Genomic DNA, 21,579 nt, shown 5'->3' with positions numbered 1-21,579 from the left:
CTAAAGACGTGGGAGGGTCAAGGGGACCAACAATGTCGATGCCCACCCTCTCAAAAGGAACTCCCACCACTGGGAGAGGCACCAAGGGTGCCACATTCTTGGCTCCACTCTTGCCAGAGGTTTGGCAAGTGTGACTGCTCCTACAGAGTTTTTCAACTTCTGAACCCATTTTAGGCCAGTAGAAGTATAAAGAGAGCCTTTCCTTGGTCTTTTTGAAACTCAAATGACCAGCCAAAGGTATCTCATGGACCAACTGTAGGAACTGGAGTCTGTTTTCTAGGGGCACTACAAGTCTTTTGCAGTCCCCTGGGATAGACTCAGTTGGTTCACTGTAGAAGAGGCCATCTTCCCAGTGCAAACTATGCTTCCCAAGCTCTTGCCCATCGAGCTGAGAAGCTTCCTGTAGGCGAAGACCTTCAAGAGTAGGACACTCTCTTTGTCCTCTGCCGAAGTCTGCCCTGTTGGGTCCACCTTCTACCAGTAAAAGACTGCAGCTCAGGATGGTCAACAGGATCCAGATCTCCAACTAGAGTAATGTCTTCTTCCAGATCTGACTCTTCAGAAGCTGGCTCAACCACACAGGGTTGTACCTCACACTCGGCCTCAGCAGATGGAGGAGTCACAGGTATGACTTTGGACAATCTTGGAGATGTCCTGGTTGGTAGCACAGGGGTGCTATCTGCTTTCTTTTTGAAGGTCTTGGGTTTCCCCTTTGCCTCTTTCTTTCGTGAAATAGCAGTGAGCAATTCCTGTGGACTGGGGATGATAGTTTTCTATATCAATTCCGTTGGAGCCTCTCAAGGTCCTCTCCCTTGCAGGCCTAGTGAGCTCCCGTTTCCTTTTACTGGGAGGCCTGGGGGTACTGGACACAACTCCAAGAGTTTTCAGGTCATTACCCAACAGGACTCTCCCAGGCACTTCACTCTGCACACTAACAGGTATCTTGACAGTCATGTCATTGTACTGGATGAGAGCTGGTAACTGGGGAAGCATTTGCACAGGGCCTCCAGCTAACTTGGTTAGGTGTTTAGGTTCCTTAGCAACATCCTCTACCTTGAAAAACTATTCTTCCACCACAGTTATGCTGGCTCTATCTTTATAATACTCTTTAGTATTATCTGGGATGGAATTATAGACATCTAAATTCTGTTGTTCCCACAACCCAGGACCACTAAAGAAACACTAGCTGAGACTCTCATGGGTTCATCAGCCAGTAGGTGAAAGTTTCCAATTGCTATAGGTACTTCTTCCTCTGGGGAGAAGGCTAAGGAGACAGTGTGGACCCCTGAAGGTTTACCCTTAGATCTGGGATCCCCTTTCATTTGACCCACAAACATAACATTTCCCAAATGTCTTGATGAATGGGGGCTTGTTCTGACCTCCATCAGGTTTGGGTCCAGATGATGTACTAGCCTGATTCGGTTTCCCTTGTGGCTTACCCTTATTGTTTTGTTTGGGGCCCTCTTTTGGATTGGAGGTATTAGAATTCTCCTTGTTATCTTTCTTTGGCTGCTTTCCCTCATCCTTCTTCTGAGTTGCCCCAGAATCTGTGTGAGTAGCCCTGTTGGCAACCCACAAGTCAGCAGCCTTAGCTACCTTCTTTGGATCTATCTCCTTCAAATCAGCCAAGTGCTGCCTGAGATCAGGAGAGCAAGTATCATAAATTGACTCCAACATAACAAGATGTTTCATACCTTCATAAGTGTTTACTCTGTAACCCTTAACCCAACCATCTAAGTATTTCAAACATTCACATACCCAGGGGTACCATCATGCTTTTTGAGGGTCCTAAACCTCTTAAGGTACTGGGTAGGGGTCTTCCCAAATCTAGCAATTAAAGCTAGCTTCACATACTCATAATCCATCCTATCCACCTCTCCCAACTCCATCGCAACATCAGATGCAACCGTGGGTAGCCTAGAGAAGAGCCAAGGAAGCAACTGATTCCCTGTAATGTCTTGAATCCCATGGTTATACTCAAACATTGCCAACCAATCCAAAATATTAAGCTTAGCCTCATACATACCAACAATTTCTTTAGGCATACAGGGTCTCTTAAGACTGGAAGATCTAGAAGACTCTGGGAGAGAAGCATTTTCAATAGACACCTTTTTCATTTCTAAGGCATGGTTGATCTCCATTTCTCTGAGCTTAAGTTCTTGATGCTTTTGTTCAGTTTGAGCATTAATACGTTTGAATTCCAATTCAAGCCTCATCTTTTCTAGAGCAATGAATTCAGGACTGAGTGTAGGACCTGATGGGGTCCCAGTGGACAAAGGTTGAGGTTGTTGAGCAGGTAGAAGAGCAGTAAGGCCTACATTGTGAGACACATGTGCCTCACCTAACTCATCCATAATATCTGACACATTATCATGCTCATCATTTTCCACATTTGCTGGAGGGTTAGGTATTTCAGACCAACTCCCCAGACTTTGTTTCTCTAACAACCTTTCAATTAATTCTGATTACTTTCTCTACACAGATTTTTCAGATAATCAACAGTGTAACTAAGGAGGGTCTCCTGACTGTAGCTTTCCATATTAGACATGATTCAAATTGCTATTTTTCTTTTAGTGGTGTTTGCCTTGTGGTTAGTTGATCCAAGGTAATAGCAGCACTCTAAGTGTAATCACTATACTTTATCCCACCACTGCCACCAGTGTTAGGCAGAATCATATGCAGTACCCTTTGGGAACACCACACACAATTAAGAACAAATTCAACTTTGGTACAAGCCTGTACTACACAGTAAAGTGGTAGCCATGGCTGAGCAGCCAGACTTATCTCAAGAGTAAAGTGAGCAGTATCATAAGTTACACGAAGGACAGCAATTGCTATGGTCAAACAAACACTGACTCAAGGTTTCTGAGTAAAAGAATATACATTTATTTACACCATCAGTGGTAAAACAGTTCACGAAGGTAAAGCAGCAGAAAATCACAATCTTAATACACTACACACCACCCAATGAATTCTGGACAAGTTAAGCTCAAAATGAAGTGTGAGCAAAATGGTACTCCAGCAATTTAAAAAGGGAGGGAAAGACAAGGTTATTCAAAGTCAAGCAGTGTTAACAAGTAAGTAGGCAGGGCAATCTAGAAAAGGCTTACTACAACTAGGATTCAAATCAATAGGTCTGGGACAATGTTAATGGTTCAGAGTCTTTGCAGAGGATCACACAGTTCAGAGTAGTTCACAGTTAAGTCTTTGCCAAGAGTTCGAAACGAAGTTGTTTGGACGAAAAGTTATTTAAAAGAGTAGAGAAGGACAAGCCCTCGGTTTAGCTAAAGATTTCAAACACTTTCACCGCGGTCGGACAGAACGAATGACCGGATTTGAACAGTACCTTAGTAGAAGAAGTATGGTGTAGCTGAGGCAGAAGTTCCTGGCAGGTCCTGCAGGCTCACGGTTCCTGAAGCGACTGTCGGACTGACAAGGAGGAGGAAGACTGGAGGGTCCTGCACTGCCCAGGGAAGAAACCAGCAGCAGAGCAAAGCAACAAATAAAAGGTGCGCTCCTTAAAATCCAAACAAGGTCCGGTCCTCCTGGCTATCCGGTTCACTGCAGCAGTGCACACCAAATTCGACTAGGAGAGGGAGGCCTTGCTTGGAGTTTGCCGAACTGGTTGGTCCCACTAGCTCAGGGAAGAAGATTCCTTGCAGATCTTCTCTGTCGTCAAAGTTTAGGAGATTCAGACCCGCAGCAGGGCTTCACCGGGAGTTTCAGTAGTTGCAGTCGTCCTCTTCCTTCAGCTTCTCTTCGGTTCTCTCGATCCAGTGGCGACTCTGCCTTCCAAGTCCCAGAGACCTGCTTTTTATGCAGTTTTCCCCCATTCACACAGTCTGGCTGTCAATCACACTGCAGGGTGGCTGTCCTGGCAGGACAGTCCCCTAGCCAATCAAACAAGAGTGCAACTTGGGTCTCCAAGGAGACCCTGTGTGGGGGACCTAAAACCCCTCCCTCACATCCTGTCTACCTAGACTCTCAGGCACCTTAGGAGGGCTTCTGTGCAGAATCCCGCCAAAGGACGGCGAACAAAGGAACCAAACCTGGTTTGGCGCGAAGAATAAAACACAAGAAAGACCTTTACAAAAAGAAATGGCGAATAAACCCAGCTGGAACCAAATAAAATTAAATTGGGTCCAGCGGATTAAAGTTCGAGGCTACTAACATAGCCTAAAATAGTACCAAGGCTATTTTCATAGTCTGCGGTAGGGAAAAGATGGTATATACCACTGCCACCAGCCAAATCTTAAAGAAAGGGGAACGAAATAATATTCCACGAGAGACAGACAAAAAGGAATAACTATTAACTCTTTCCAGTACTCTATGGAAGATAGTTTGTACTGGGTCTGTGAATTTAAAAAGACTAATAAAGTCAATGGCAACTTTACATGTTCTGGGAGACAGTAGTCAGTCCCAGAAAATTGAGTTTAGAGTTGGAAATCTCAAAAAGACAACCCTGTGTCACAGCACTAAAGGTGCTGTGTGACACGCAGTAAAAAGATGATGTCTATGGAGTAGGTGAGGCTCCACAGTCTATGAACACAACAATGTAAAACACACAGCAAAACACATGTAAGAGTGGGAAATAAAAGGCCCACACTCTTACCAAGTGAAAGGAAAAAATCCTAGAAATCCAGCAATGCTGCTGAGGGACTCAGTAGGTAAGGGAAATTAGCCATTCTGGATAATTCTCCCTAAAACCCTCCAGCGCGTTTAGTGTATTGTGCCTGTTTTCCTGCTTTGGTGTATGATAAATGTCCAGCCCCAGGTATCGGAAGGTATCTGTCTCCCACGGGATCGATAGTGTCGGTAGCTCTGCACTACCTTTCTCTGCAAGCTTGGCTAGCAGAAATAAATAGGATTTTCCTTCGTTGATCATTATTCCCGACAACCTGCTAAAGTTATCTAACACTTCTAATATGTGTTGCAGGTTCACCTCAGGGTTTTGTAAATACAATAGCATGTCATCCGCATACATGGACGCAACATGCCACAAGCCTTCCATTCTGATTCCTGCTTCTTGGTATTTTTTCCCTAGAAATGCTGCAATTTGCTCCACTGCTATGATATAAAGCATCAAGGAAAGCGGGCAGCCTTGTCTGGTGCCCTTCTGTAACTCCCATTTATAAGAGAAGATGCCACCCGTTCTGACTCTAGCCATAGGTTTAGTGTAAATAAGTTTTATCCATTGTATATACTTTGGCCCAAAGCCATATTTCACCATTGTTGCATAGAGTAATGGACAGAATCAAATGCCTTCATTGCGTCTAGCGAGGCCACTGCACAGTACTCGTCGTAGTCTTCTGTTCTGCTAATAAAGTGATGTAGCCTCCTTAGATTCCTGGAAATATTCCTTCCTGGCAAATATCCCATTTGGTTAGGATGTATTAGCTCAGTCATTACTCTCCTGAGCCTATTTGCCAGTAGTGCTGTTAGAATTTTATTGTCATGGTTCAATAGGCACAGGGGCTTGTAGGAGCCACAGTCAATTGTTTTTTTTTTTTGGCTTGGGTGGGGGGAATTATCACTACTTCTCTCATACTTTCAGGGAGCATTCCTGTATCAAATGCTTCTGTGAATACTCTCAGCAGGACTGATGCGAGGCTATCTGCATATTCCTTAAAGAAGTCACCCGGCAGCCCGTCCATGCCCGGCACCTTACCTGAGGGCAATGTTCTGATTATGGCCTCTGGTGTTATAGGTTCTTCTAGCATCTGCACCTTCGCTATCTCTAATTGTGGTACGTTTATGAGGTCTAGTGCTAGTTGTAATTCTCTGTCCTGCTCCTCGCAGGTATCCTTGTATAGTGCACTATAATATTCATAGAATGTATTATTCACTCCCGATTGCGTATTGCATACGCTGCCCTCTTTATTCTGAACTGAGTGCATTGGCATTTTCCCACTGTCGCTCTTGTATAACCATGCCAAAAGTTTGCTTGGTTTATCTCCTTCTGCATGCATTTTCTCTAGATGCTTCGCGTAGCTGAATTTGACAAGTCTATCCCATTGTATTAGACAATTTTATCTTAATTTTATTTCTTCACCCAAATTATCCTATCCTGCGCTATTTATTTTGTCAACCACGGCTAATACTTGTTCAATTCTGTTTAATTCGTAAGTGATGGCTTTGCGTACGCCTCCTGATTTGGCGATCATCTCTCCCTCACTCACAACTTTGAATGATTCATATAACGTGCCTACTGATTTATCGCTTCCCTCATTAATCCTAAAAAAATCCACTGTGTGTTTCTGCATATGTTCATTGAACGATGTGTCTAATAGGGTCTCACTTCTAAGTCTCCAGGCTGGTATTTCCGGTCTAGGTGCTGCTATAACCCACTTAAGTCCTAATGGGGCTTGATCCGACCATACTCTCACTTTATGTTCCGCCTCCTCAAATTCCCTCATGTGTTCCGCCCCCATAAAAAGGTAATCTAGTCTTGTATAGACTTTATGTGGAGAAGAGTGGTGAGAGTAGTCACTCTCTAATGGGCGGAGTGTCCTCCATATGTCCACTAGATTGAAAGACTGCAAGAGGGTATTTAAAACCTTTGAAGGCGGTGCAGGTCTTCTGAACTTGTCGCCTGACCTGTCCAACATGGGGTTTAGTGTACAATTAAAGTCCCCTCCCCACCATAGGACACCGTTTCTTTAAGGTCCTAATCTTGCATATAGAGACCGGTAGAATGTCATAGCATCATGGTTCGGTGCATAAGTGTTCCCTATACATATTACCCAATCTTCCAGGGTACCGTGGATCAATAACATCCTGCCTTCATCGTTAGTATGTAGGATCTTCAGTGGGACTGTCGGGTCTACCCAAATGAGAACCCCCCTAGCATATGCCGAGTATATGGATCCCACTACCAAACCTCCCTATTTCTGGGCTAACGTGTCTTGTCTAGTCTTAGTGAGGTGCGTCTCTTGTAATAGGGCAATACATATCTTGATCCTGCGCATGTATGTAATTATTCTGTGTCTCTTCACGTATTTATTTAGGCCTTGAATGTTCCAGGTCATTACCTTAATACTACTGCCATTTTATACATGTATAGTTATCCTGTCCTGTTGCATCCCTGCAGGTTTTCCATTCCTCAAGGTTGTGCCTTCATGTGTGACAGGACTTAGTAGTACTATATCAGGCTTTTCCGCAATTCCAGTTAACAAATCCCCTCCCCTCGCTTTACCGGACTGTCCCATCCCAACCGCCCAGCTATAACATGCATGCTTAGACGAACCCGCTTCCGCTCCCTCCTTTCCTAGTTAACCGACCAGGCTTCATTAATAACGTACCCAAACCAAAATGTATAGGGAAGTTAGAGTGTCACTCTGCCTGGTGCCACCCTTCCTTTGAAGACTGTGCCCTCACAACATGCATTCCGGCTTCTTAGCCACTGTTCGGAAAAAGTAATCGTATTTAGTGCTGTGTTTTGATTTTGCACATCTTTTTCAAATTGTTACCTTTAATGTCATACTCTCTGTGAACTCCTCTCATGTCTTTATTTGGGCAGCCGCCAACTTCAAACGATCTTATCCCATAGGGTGTAGTTCCTTACCAAATCTCGTACTGTGTTCAATCCCTTTCCAGGGTTGCCACTTTCACACTGTCCATCCAATCTTGCACTTCTTCTGGATTGTCGAAAAACAGCGCTCGTCCATTATGTAGTATCTTCAGCCTGGCCGTGTAAATGAACATGTATTTCAGCCCTGCCTTTCTCAATCTCTCCATTGTTAAAAGAAATTGGGCCCTCCGTTTCTGTACCTGAAAGCTGTAGTTTGGGTATATTGCCAGCTTGGCCGAGGCCCTTTGTATGGTTCCCCCGGTTCTCGAGACTGCCAAGATCTTCACTCTGTACTTGTAATTTAGTATTTTGGCGATGATGGGCCTAGGGGGAGTGCTCAGTGGTGGCTTCCTAATTAAGGATCGGTGTGCGCGCTCCACCGTGAATCCTTGTGTGAAATTCCCTGGGCCCAGTACCTGCAACAGCACATTTTCGGTGTAGTTGGTAGGGTGAGCTCCTTCCATGCCTTCAGGCAGTCCCAGGATCCTGATGTTGTTCCTGCGAGCAGGACCTTCTGCATCATCAGCTCTGTCTTCGAGCAATTTTAGTTTTTGCTGCAGTACTTTAACGTCCTTGGTTGCTTGTGACACCTCCTTGGTGTTGTCTTTCACTTGTGCTTCAAGTTGTCCCATACGTTCTGCCAATGTGCGCACATCCTGTCTCAACAGTTCCACACCCACAGTCACTGCATCAATCTTTGCTTCCAAGACTGTCTTCAATGCTGCTATAGCGGCTAGTATTTGCTGACCCCCCTGTCCAGTGCGTCCACCGTACCTTCAGCCGGTTCGGTCGACGTCCCCCCTTTAGGGCTATCTTGTCCATTGGTATATGATTCCATAGTGGTCTGTTTACCTTTTGCTTTATTGCCTTTGGTCGCCATCTGAGGTACAGGCTCTTCTCTTAGCCTGCCTATCTTATATTACTATCTACCTGCTGTGCCACAAGTGTTTTTGAGCTTCTTAGCAGGGAAGCCTTTTTGCCCATCATCACGCTTTGTCCATAAATCCCTCTCTGGGTTTGCACTGCCTGCACCAAGAGTTGTCTCGCTTCAATCCTCTCCTCAGCCCTTTCTGTGTTATGGGAAAGCCTTGAGCTTAGGCACTTTTGCCTGCTTGCTTTGGTCCTTGCGTCTGCCCTGCCTCTTTGCAGCGACTACTGGATCTTTTGTTTTTGTCTGCGTTATCGCCGTCTTCAGTTTACTGTGCTGCCTATTGTGATATCAGTGGCATCTCATCTGCCTTTTTGTTCCCTTTGCCTCCTGTGCCGTCTCTCTTTTCCTGCGGCCCATTGCTCTGCTCCTGGCTGTACTGTATTATCATCTGGGCTTTGTTAGGCGTGTTAACAATGGGCAGTTACTTGGGGGCCCCCGCTTTGTTTGAGCCCCTTTTACGGAACAAGTTGATCCCCCACTCGCTTCTCTGTTTCTGCACTGCCTTATCTTGCATGCTTCCCTCTCAAGTACCTGAACCGCTTTGTTCTATGGTGGGCCCAGTTGGTCAGGTGTCCAGATCCGATGCCTCAGCGGGTTCCACAGCGTCTCGCCTTACGCCACTTCACCTCTCCGGTCTTCTGGGTACACAGGGTCTCTTCTGCTCTGCATGCGGCCGCAGGGCTTACAGTGGTCATCTGCCGTCCCAGCAAGCAGGGCTCCTCTTCCCGGACCCACGGGTCTTCCGATCTTCTTCCCACGTGTGCGGCTTCTCCGTTAGTCCTTGGCTGCTTCCTGGCAGTGCCTGCAGCGCTATTATGCTCTGCCGGCCGCCATCTTGTCTTGCCTTCTCAGTCGATGCGGCTTGGGGATATTCGTCTTCCCGCACTGCCTGGAACTCCGAGCACTTCGCAAGTTGCTCTCCACTGCTGTCTCGGTTGTTTTTCTTGTTCTTGTCCCACAGTATTTCATTTAAATTTCTGTTTTCTACAGATCAAGGCAGGATCCAGCAGGAGCTGCAACAAGGCACGTCTTCATTGCATGGCAGTTAGCCACGCTCCCGCATGATGATGATGATGATGGAGTGGGCCCAGACACAGTGGTGACTTAGGAGCAACATACTTATCAGGGAATGGTTCCTCTAGTAAGGGGGGAGTGGGAAATACTGCGTTCGGAGGGATATGAATGGTCAATTCCTGAAGGGGAAGAAGGCAATCCCTCTTTTCCTGGCAAAGACTAACAAAGGGGCAGAAAGAGTGCCTACCCCTAGAAAATTGAATATTTTTCTTATTTTTGTAAGGCCGAAAAGTAACAAAGATGTTGTCCTCCCACCTAGGAGCCCACATGTAATGTTAAAACAAGTATTTCCTTTGTTTCGAACTATTGAGGAAAAAATATCTGGCCCAGCCAAAAGTAGGCAACTGCCAGAGGCATCTCATCCAAAGCCGACTCTTAAGGACCCACAAAATAAGACACATAAGGGGGGCAAGCTCAAAGGAGCAACTTCCCTGGAAATAAAAGAGGGGAACCTTTGAATGAGGCAAATTGTGTCCTTTTAAGTTGCTTATTTGAAAGCTCTAATAGGATCCCCCTAAATAGACAATACAGTCTGTCCCTTCTTTTTGAAATCCCAAGCTTGCGGTTGGTGACATCGGAGGCAGGGTTCCTCTCTCTGGGCTTTGAATGAACTGATTGGGGCTGCATGGTTCTCTGTAGCCCATTAGGATCAAGGGATGAGAGAACACAAATGAAGTCTCCTTTGCCTGAAGAGTACAGGTGTGATGGGTACAATGCAGCTGATGAAGAATACTGCTGAGACGGGGGACACGGGTCGCAGGTGAAATTTCCCGGTCTCGCATACCCTAGGTTCGGGAAATGAGTAGCAAGAGTGAATGACAGGCGGGAGGATTCTATCATGGAATTCCAGAGGTTTTGCCAGCATTATGAGTAGTCAGGCTATTTTGTCCCAGTTTAACATTATATGCTGCCAGGAAACGCTATTCATGGATATTCCTATGATTGTCGGGTTTGACGTAAGGTTTGTCAAGGCTCAGCAGGGTTTGAGGGGCCACCCTTATGGGGGATTGTTGATAGCAGTCAGGCGTACTTTAGGCTTTACCATCCGACAAATAGACCGTTAGATTAATGATAACCAGGCAGTCCTCCTGGAGTGGCGGATCCAGGGTTCAAATGAATTCGAGAAATGTCTCTTGGTTAACGTTTACTTGAACCCTGACCTGCCTGATTGGAGGTGGCGCTTGCCCCACTCTCGTTCCTTTTATCGGGAGAAATCCCCGAGGACGGGGCGTCAATAATCATCCTGGGAGACTTCAACGCAGAGTGTTTGGAGGACCATTGGTATCAGTTTCCTAATACGGTGAAAACATCCAATGTAGCACAGGAAAGAGGCCGTCTGGTTGTGTGAGAATTGGAGGCATGGGACATGGTGCCTTTCTCCAGCCTTTACATGGCACAATGCTACTGGTCACTCTACCCTGGATTACGTTTTTGTTTCCAAAGATTTATTTGAGGGAGAAGTTGGCTTAAATGTTATCAAAACAGAGTGCAGTGACAATTGTATGATAGTGTGTGGAAGTGGTAAGGTTGGTAAGGGGGCTAGTCCATTAGTAGGGTTCCACTTAGAGGTAAATCCTCGTAATTCAGCTGTAATATGGTCACTGAAGATCTTGCAGGCCTTCGATGATAGGATCTCAGATCTTCTCAGTAATGATATCGGTGTAACGACTCCAAGGAGCTTTGGCCAGATTTTTTCCACCTCGCTGGGGGCTAATTGACAAAAATCTCTAGACTTATGGGGCATGCTCACGCGTTTGACCGAGAAGTGAAGTAACGCAAAAACCAGATCGTAACCACATTAAAAACATTAATCTCGAATGATTGGGGAATGCTGTAAAAGAGGTGGCAATCGTAAAAAGGAATTTTAAGAACTGGCTGAGGGGGCCACACATTTTTGATGCATATCAATGATGCAGAAAGTATAACTTATGTCTGTGTTTGGTATCTTACTGATGTGCACCAACTTCACTTCTATAAAGTCTTTTTTGAAGTAAGACTACTTCACTTTTTCCTTTTTGTAAGTGATTTTTTCCTTTTTTATTTACATCAAATTTTTCAAAGTTGCAGATTGCATTTGGTTATTTGTAACTTCTAAATTGTATCTCATAGTCATTTACAAAGAATTGATTTTGCTCTTTGCCAGCCTTTATATAGTTCAAATATCACCTCTCAACACGGTTTTTCACCATGTGTGTTACATGGATCTTCAGGAGAGAATCTAAAGGAAAATAATATATCAGTTGTACACAAAAAAAATCAATCAAACTTGCAATCATTTGTTAGGATCTACACAATATGTACATTTGTTGAATCATAACTTACCCTTTCTTTTATTTCTTTGTGATAATTATTTTCTTTAATGTTTCCTTTTATTAAAGGCTTTATCTCCTTTGCTGTTTCAGTTGTCACAGCTATTCAGGGATCCTTAAAGAGTATAATTGAATTAGGTATTTAGTTTCATTTCCTAACTTAGAATTTAAAACATACTTTTCTTAATTCTGGCTATTTGCCACTTAATATAAAGGGTATTGGAGAGATGCTGTTCTGATAATTCATATACTTTTTTGTATAGAAATGTGTCTAACTTTGTCCACTATTAGTTTTAAACCCATTAATGTAGCACTGTAGTTGCTACTTTTAGCTTTATTGATTTACAGCTAAAGACATTTACTCCAAAAGGTACTACTTTAAAATTGAAAAAAAGGCTTTCTTATAGAAGTCTCAACTTTCTTACCCTTTAGCTTCAGAGATGCGCTTGTCTCCTTAGATCCCGATCTGCAAAAATAAATCACTCCACTACACACTTTGAATGTCCCGACGTGAATTCATATGCAAAACCATGTGTATATGAACAAACAAACAAGAAACGTATGTCCCACCACCCTCCCAACTATAACCCCAACTGACCCACCCTGACTATCCTCCCCAACTGACCCTCCCCGACTATCCCTCCCAACTGACCCTCTCCGACTATCCCCCCAACTGACCCTCCCCGACCAAGCCTCCCAAACACACCATCCCAAGACCACCCCCTACTAAGCATCAGTGTCACGTCATGTCTCTGCCTGGCTCACTTCTGTGGCTTTTGAACACCTGACCTGCACTTTTGTGGAGAGCCTGGCAGGCGCAGGGATCTGCGCTTTGGGCTGCTCTGTTGTGAGCTGGCAGCTGTGGTGATTTGAAGGTGGGTCAGAACCTGCCATGTCCCTGCGCTCCAGTGCCACCGGCGGGGAAAGGGTGAGGGTCCCAGGTAGTGCCGAGATGGATTCTCTGTGCAAGCAGGACTGTTGCACATGACGATGGACTGAGGGCACATGTACAGTACCAGCCGGTACCCTGCGGGCTGTCCCGGATCAACCAAGTCTCCTCCCGCATCAACCTGGCCTCCTCCAAGTGCTGGGTCCCACCATCTGTTCATGCCGTTCCTCGATATGCCATAGATGTGAATCCTTGTCTTTGATGCTGGGGATGGGTGGTGGAGATGGACTGTGGATCACGGAGGGGCACAATGAGGGACGGTGTTAGTGTGTGTGCTCACTTGTCCCCTCGGTCATGCCCCCACCTCCTGCACAGGGGCAGCAGGAGTTGCTGCAGGGGCTGCAGGCTGTGCCTCTGTTGGGGCAGCAGGAGTTGCTACAGGGGCTGCAGGCTATGCCTCTTTTGAGGCAGCAGGAGTTGCTGCAGACTGTGCCTCTGTTGGGGCAGCAGGAGTTGCTGCATGCAACATGCTCACTGAGCCTGTGCCTTGCGTGGCAGGTGATGGTGTTGCCTTGGCTGCGGTGTGGCGTGGGGTCACTTTCCTCCTCCGTGTGGATGTCCGTGAGGTGCTTGGTCCACCTTGATCACTGTCAGAAGACGTGCCTTTGGTGCAAGATGGGCATGCCGTTAGTCACCTCTGTGCCATCCTATGGCCTTGCTACATGCAGTTCAGACAGCGTTTGACATGATTCCTGTGCATGGTGTCTACAGTTCATGCATTGCCCAATGGTATGGTGCATATACACAAGTGTTACCAGGCGCCACCAGCAAGATTGTGGTGGACATGGGTGGGTAATTAGGAGATACGGCCGTACTGGGCATTGTGTCATTATTACTGTGCAAGTGCAGGGCACAATGTCATGCAGGGGAGGGAGGGTTAAGGGTACCAGGATGGGAGGGTGTGTAGCTCAGGGGCTGGGGGGATGGGAGCCACAAGGGCAGGTGCAAGGGGTTAAATGGGGGAGGGGAGTGCAGTGCAAAGGCTGGGGTGGTCTCACTTCGGGCTAGTCCAGAGAAGGGTGGCCATAGGCAAGTGCCGGTGAGGGATGTTGGGGGTGACTGGTCGTGGATGGGCTGGCACCCATGTGACTCATGGGGGAACCAAGCCCCAGACAGCCTTGTGTATGGGGCAGGGGGTCTTTGTATTGATGCTTGCCAGTGCAGGAATTCCAGGGCTGGAGGGAAGCGATCTCAGGGCTGGAGGCCTAGGTTGATTCACGATGCACTATTCTGGATTCGTATGGGGGGGCAAAGGGAGGTAAGAGGTACAATGAGGGAGGGCTGTTGCTGTTGTCAAGCCAAGGGGGAACCAGTGCTCTGGAGACAATGGCCTTCTGTGGGTAGGTGAGGTGGGGGGGTGCCTCTGAGGTGGTGGTGCTGTGAAGCAGCCCTCTTGCCATGGCTCTTGATGTGCGGATGCGAGGTGTGGGATGAGTCAAAAGTGACAACAGGGTCTGTGGCCCCTCAGGGGGGTGCGTAGAGGGGGCCCATTGAGAGCGGCCAGGGAGTGGCTGTGTGACACGGCACAGGCACCACGATGAGGGGCTTCTCTGTCTTGCAGGGATTAAGGCAGGGATCGTCAGCAGAGCATGTTGCATGATTAGCAGTCAGGCACTCATGTTTGAGAGGGGATGGAGAGGCAGTACAGGATGGGGTCTAAAGGTGGGCAGTGTGTCATCAGTGTAACACTGGGAGTGGGGTGCAATGGTGTTGATCAAGTGGGCCAGAGGGCCAAGGTAGATATTGGTGGGCCATGAGGATTGAATGGTTCCCTGAGGGACACCACAGGTGGGGAGTGAGGTGGAGGGGTGGGAATAGAACTATTGCGCTTAGGGGTGTCAGTCTGACAGGTAGCCGGTCAACCATGCCAGTGCCAGGTACGTCTGGGCGCTTTGGATCTGTGTGTGCATGTGAGTGTGTCACAGTGGAAGATTGCTTGTGGTGCATGCATGCTGCCTTGGAGGATGTGTGCCTCATGTATGTGTTGCTTCTCATGTTGTCAATGTCTGCACCAGTACTCATGTGGGCATTTGTGTGTTTGAAGGTTTGGGGGGACATTTTTGTGCACCCTAGGCCAACGGTCATGGTTAGTTGGCCACTGTATGGGTTGGATGTGGTCTGTAGTCGTGCAGTTGTACATGTGTGTTGTGCGCTACATTTGCATGCCAGCTGTCATTGTTTTGGTCTTGCACTTTGTACTCACTGCCCTCTCCAGGTGTCCCTGCGCCAGCCTCCACCGCTCCCACACCCTCTATCCCTTCAAAGTGCAGCACACTGCTGCATTTCTCCTCCCATGGCATTAATTTAATTGCTGAGGCGGTCCCACCGATAGTGGCCAGCCATTCCTTGCAGTGAACTGACAACAGGTTGCGGACCCTCAGGTGGAGGTCATCCCACCGCTTATGGCGGTCACGTTACATGCGTGGCACAGGTCCCACGGCTGACACCTTCTGCGCCAGCTCCTAGATTGCATTTTTCCTGAGCTGTGTACTGCGCTGGTGGTCCAAAACAGATCTGCAGCATGCTCTACAATGCTGTCTGTTAGGATGGTTAGTTCCTACTTGGTAAAGCGTGGCTACCACTGCCGTCTTTCTAGGATCCTAGATGTCATGCCTGCTGGTGCAATGCCAGTGTCTGCGTGTCTGGATGGCTACAGCAAGTGGGTGATTTTAACTGGATTGTGTTTTCCAAAATGGCAGTCAGAGAGCTTCCAGTTCCGGCGGTGATGTTTCCGGTGCCAGTGTTACCATTGCCAGTGATTCTGTGAGTTACATGCCGTAAATAGTGCGACCAGCATTGATTCTGGTGGTGCCACCGATTATCAACAGGCAATGGCAGTGTTTCCATCATGCGGTTGCACTGTTTCCGGCATACCAGAATGCGCGCTCCCACAATGTGATGATGTGCTGGTGATTCTGTGGTGACGGCTGCCAGAAACGGTACCACCGGATCCACAGAATCACCAGAAAAATACCAGCAACCTTGTAATGAGGGCCATTATCTCCAACCCTAGTAGTTGCAAATGTGTAGTTGGCCAAAATCATGGTCCCATGTAAAGCTCAGAGTGAAATTTTCCAAGGATCCCATTCAAGAGTCCCCATTCCATTCCGCCCAAAGCAAAACTGAGGGACCTGTCATTCTTGTGAGCCAAGTGGAGAACTCTGTATATTGTCAAACACATTCCTATGCAGTATAAGCATGGAATGATCAGGATTGATGAGATATGGCGTAATTGGCTGAAGTCTTTCCACCAGAATGTGTGTAAATGTCTTGGCATCTAAATTATTAAAAGCTGTGGGCCTGTATCAAGAGCACTTGCTCGGCTCCTTACTCTGTTTGGGGAGTACAGTAATACGTGCCTCAAACATAGATGCTGCCAAATTATATGTCTCCCTAGCAGAGTTGAATTAATCAGTGATTGCCTCAGCCAGTAGATGAACCAGGTTCCTACAGTGGGCCTGGACCATTTTTTCTCCTTAAATTATGTATTTAGGCTAATATGTATTTTGTAGTAATAATCACTTCTAGTCGTCCCTGTTGTTTTTCAGTAAGTCTGGGCAGCATAAGAGAATCCAGATAGTACTGCAACAATTTTGGATCAGTAGTTTCAGCTTTGTATTAATTTTAGTAAAAAAAACCTAAATACCCCCCACCCCCCTTTTATATGGTTTGTCTCCTCTTTCAGTCCCTTAGGTGTTAAGGATTGTTTTAGTGCAATCCCTCTCCTCTTGAGTCTATTAGAAGGTTGCTTGTCTGCTTCATTGCCATGCTCTTAAAGCACCTGAAGGATGAATTCAGCTTTGTTGACTCTCATTGTATTAAGCTGCCATTGTATTCATTGCCATCTTCTCATGGTGGCCTTGTCACGGTGCCTGTTTTTCGTCCCTCTCTGCTTCCCTTTATCCTTTGAGCTATTCATTCCGAGTCAAGTTCCTAACCCTCCTCATGTCTGCTGCCAGTGCTATTAGTTTACCTGTAGCCAATGCCTTGGGGGTGCCTACGTTATTTTCCAGAGATCTCTCCTCAGGTGTGTTGGTTGCTAAGCAATCATTGACTGTGTCCTTTAGCTCAGCCCTTGCAAAAATGTCTAAGTTAGGCCACATGTTGCCTCCATATATGGAATTATTATGTAGCAGGACCGATTTTAGTATTTGCCAACGTCATTAAAACATGACAAAAATATGTAATCTGTTCTTCAACGCATACTATGTACATGTGAGTAATGAGCAAAGTCCCTAATCCCAGGATGCTTTACCCTCCAATAATCAAATATGTTGATTTCATCGAGCTGAATTTGCAAAGGCTTCCCATTAGGTATTTGCATGTTTAATGATGGACCCATCTAGTTGAGCATTGATCACTAAGTTTATGTCACCTACTTCAATCACTGCAAAGCTTTGAAATCTATCTAAAAGGTTGCACATAAACCGCTCTTGTGCATTGTTAGATGCATAAAACGAGACAAAGGTAACCTTCACTCCTCCCATTCGTTGTCTAGTCAGAATATATCTGCCCTCCTTATCCCAGCATGTTTGTCTTTTACTGATGGGAATTGCCTGTGAAATATCAAGGTACCCCTACTGGAACGAGAAGTGGCAAAATTGGTCTGCCGTGGTCTGCAAGGAGGACGACGAGGCAGTTGGCTGATTTACCTACACAGGAGCATTAAAGGCATGGTCTAGTAAAACATTTTATTTAAAAAATAGATAGGCAACATAAAAAAAAAAATACTAGCATTCTCTTTTTTAAAACTTCCTATGTAAAATTTTGAGCTATTCAAGCTCAAAATTCGCAAAAGCAAGCACATGGGCGCATCCATTTTGTGAAATGGATGCCCTCCTGTGCTGGCTTTTGCGGCACTAATGAAGGAAAAGCCAGCCAGCTGTTGTAAACAAAAGCTACCGCTGGGTGGCTTTCCCTTCATTAGTGCTGTACGCGGAGGACGGGGACCGGAGACCAGAGCAGGAAAGCTGCAGCTGAATCTCGGTAAGTGCTATTTATTTATTTTTTAAAATAAGCACTAGCTGCGTTTTTTTTTCTAAGTTTTCCGGGCTGGAGGGAAATTAAATTTTTTTACTAGACCATGCCTTTAAAAAAGGTGCATTTAAAGACTGTATTAAAACGCATTAAAAACGTTAAGTCTAAGCACTGCACTCCCTCCCTCAAACTTCCTCTTAATCCTTATCACTGTTGACATTAAGATTACATTTAGTCATAAATGTGCTGCGAAAAGTAACCACAAAGAATAAAGCATGCAATCTGAGAAAAGCAAACCCGTATCGGAAGGCTGTTGGTCACACATAGCATGTTGACGGTACTTCTTGGAACCAGGAATCATCACGTTCCCTACGAAATAGAAATAGTGACGAAAACAGAGAGGGCACGATTCAGAAATATGTGGTTCCAACCGGGAACAACACATTTCTTAACTGCACCGTATTCTGATAGGGGAAACATTTGATGCAGGGACATGGAAGCCTGGCACCTGCATGTGCCTGATTTACGGCTTAACGACAGCCCTAGCAACCATGGGGAATGCAGGTCAGGAAGGAATTGCAAGGGAATTCTTCTCCCAGCAGCACTGGTTTAGCACATCAATTAAAGGAGTTAATATACACAACTATGACATGCTGTTAACGTCCACTGCACACCTTTTCCCTGTAAAACATAGCATTTCTTAGACTTTCGCTTCTAGTTTAATGAAAATTTAAAAAAAACGTTCTTAAGCTAGAAAAGTGGCTGTCTTTAAGGAAATGCTCGCAATGCCACTGCAACACATGTTTTCCAAAGAACAGGAGATTTTAGCACCTTTTACTACTGGGAACTACGACATCTCCCCTCCAATACTACCCACTTCAGAATGGTGGTGCTGGAAACTGAAGGGGAGAATGTTGTATTTCCACACAGCTTTTATCACAGGCTCTTAATCAGCCCCAGGAAAGATCACTGCTTTTTTTCAGACGAGTGCAACTGGAAATGCGACAGAAAGCGCCAAACAGGTTCCTGTGTCAGCAACTGTGGGAGATGGGAATTTTCCTTTGGAAAACGACAACTGTTCTTTTGCTGGCATAGACAACAGCTCACTTTTAAACCTTTATTACTCGTTGCAGAACTGGGCGAGTGTCCTTCCGTCAACAGTGCTACAAACCAAAACCCTGCCCTCCTCCCCGTCTACGCTACCAAAGTCTATAGCTTTGGAAATGGTTCAAGTAAAGTCACAAAGGATGTCTGCTACCCGCTGTGGCAGCCTGCCACCAGTCACCAGGGCGGGTCGCACCAGATGCCGGGATCACCCGGCCGACCAAGGATACTGCCGGCTCGCAGTAGACGGACTGCAGGGGGTACCCTGCAGCTTTCGGATAACTGGACGCAGATATCTGACTCGGAGCGCGCCAGCAGATAGCAGTCTCGGCTCTGCGACACCAGGCTGTGCTCAAACAGTGAATCAAAGACAAAGACCACGCAGACACTGAGTTGCCACTTCCTGGGGCTCGGCTGCACTGACCCTCATGTGCCAGCAGAACCCCTTTTATTGAGAGCAGTCATGACAAGGTCATGACACATTTTCTTAAAGGGGCAATGCACCCACTGTTAAATGAGCCACACACAACACTCCTCCTTTATTATAACAAAACCCAAACACACATAAAACAATGACCCCCTAACGAGGTCCATGCCTGTGGTGCATTCCAGTCCGCACACCACGCTTGTTAACTACAAAATCACAGCAAATTGTGGTGCATTCCAGTACACACACCCATTGGAGGTCCAGTGACCGATGTTGGGATCAAAAGATGCCTGAATCAAATTGTCCTCCCTGGGCCACCGTACCACGGGCCCTGGCTTCCGCTGAAGGTACTCATGGCCGCTCGAGCTGCTACAGGACAGGAAGAACACATTCTCATCATCCTCATCCTCTGCATAGTCATATGGCCCCCTCGTGTGATCCTTTGCCACGTGGACTGCCGCTGTTTTAGGCGGCTTCCTCCCCGTGGCATCCTTTGGCGCACCTCCTGCTGATGGCCCGACCATGCTGGCCGGTGTTGGGGAGCGGCACATGCGTGCAAAATGGTCCTTGTTAGGGAGAATTCTCGTTCTATGGCTAATTTCCCTTACCTATAGAGTCCCCCAGCAGCTTTGCTGGATTTGTGGGAGGAGCTATTTAATGGTTTGGTGCCTTGAGGGCCTTTCAAGGGATAAAAAGGTGGGCACTTCTCCACAGTGCCCATAGCAGGAACGGCCTCGGATGACAACAGTGATGCAGGCCAACTGGCTGAACATTGCAGTTTTGAATTTCAGATGTCTTGAAACCTCATAGAAATACAGCTTCATGGTTGTAAGTGCTTACCTATTGAGGTTGAAGTTCTGTTAAATAAACAACAACTCTGGAAGTGTATGTCATAATATTTAGAGAATAATTGCATTTGAGCATCAGGTGCTCACCTAACAGGAGTTCTTTCTATTTTTCTTTAGTTAGTAAGTGCTTCCATATTAGGTGAGCAATTGTTGCAATATCTCCACTACAGAAAACCATCTCTCTATACTTTCAAAATCTTCACCAAGCAAGCTCAGAAAAGAGCGGCAAAAATGTGGGAGGAGCTACTTAATGGTTTGGTGCCTTCAGGGCCTTTCAAGGGATAAAAAGGCGAGCACTTATTCCACAGTGCCCATACCAGCCTCAGACAAGAACAGGGATGCAGACCCACTGGCTGAACATTGCAGTTTTGAATTTCAGATGTCTTGGAACCGCACAGAAATACAGGCTGAGATTCTACTCATCGGCACTCCCACTCCCTCCTTCCCTGCTGCTCTCTGGCCGGCCTCTCTGGGCCCTCTTCCTACTCCTACCTGCAAGGCAAAAAACCTTGGGGTCATCTTCGACTCCACACTCTCCTTCTCTCCTCACATATCCGACGTATCTAAGAAGTCACACTACCAGCTACACCTCCTCAGAGGTATCCTTCCTTTCCTCTCCTTCCCCCAGAAGCTCACTGTCTCTAGAGCCCTGGTTCTCTCTAAGCTGGACTACTGTAACAGCCTCTATCTTAATCTGCCCGCCTCTACTCTCCGCCCTTTGCAACTCATCCAGAACAGGACTGCAAGACTTGTCCTTGGCCTCAAGCCCAGGGACCGTATCTCTCCAGGACTGAAATCACTACACTGGCTCCCAGTGACTGCGAGGATCAAGTTCAAAACCCTCTGCATTGTCCACAAGGCCGTCTGGGGCCTTGGGCCAAAATACCTTCAACTCTCTCTTCCTAAATATCTTCCTTCTCGAGCTCTTCGCTCATCCGCCTCCAACTCCCTCAGGGTCAGCCGCTTCTCCAAACAACGAGTTGGGGGCAGATCTCTTTCCACTGCAGGGGCCTCCCTCTGGAACAGCCATCCTACCTCCCTGAAACTTGAGGAGAACCACCTCCGGTTCCGGAAGCACCTCAAAACCTTCCTCTTTGCCTCCGCTTTCTCTCCCCCTCTCCCCTGCTAATACTACAGAAACTGCACTGAATCTGCAACTGGGCCATTCACCGTTCTCGGCCCAGCCACTCTCCCCTGCACTGCCTCCACGGCAACCCCTGCACTACGGGACTGTGTCTGTATCCATACAGCCCCCCTTCCCAGCACTTGTTTGCACTTACCTCGCACTTGCCACCAGCTGGCCCTTGTTATTTATCCTGTATGCTGTATGCTTATAACCCTGTACTGCACTTTCCCCTCTCCCTTTCCCCCATGCACTTTTCCCTTCCCC

The sequence above is a fragment of the Ambystoma mexicanum genome, chromosome 11, assembly GCF_040938575.1.
Source record: "Ambystoma mexicanum isolate Mex_15411 chromosome 11, UKY_AmexF1_1, whole genome shotgun sequence".
NCBI classification, from domain to species: domain Eukaryota; kingdom Metazoa; phylum Chordata; class Amphibia; order Caudata; family Ambystomatidae; genus Ambystoma; species Ambystoma mexicanum.
The sequence above is the reverse complement of the archived record's forward strand: the minus strand, read 5'-3'. Positions refer to the sequence as shown.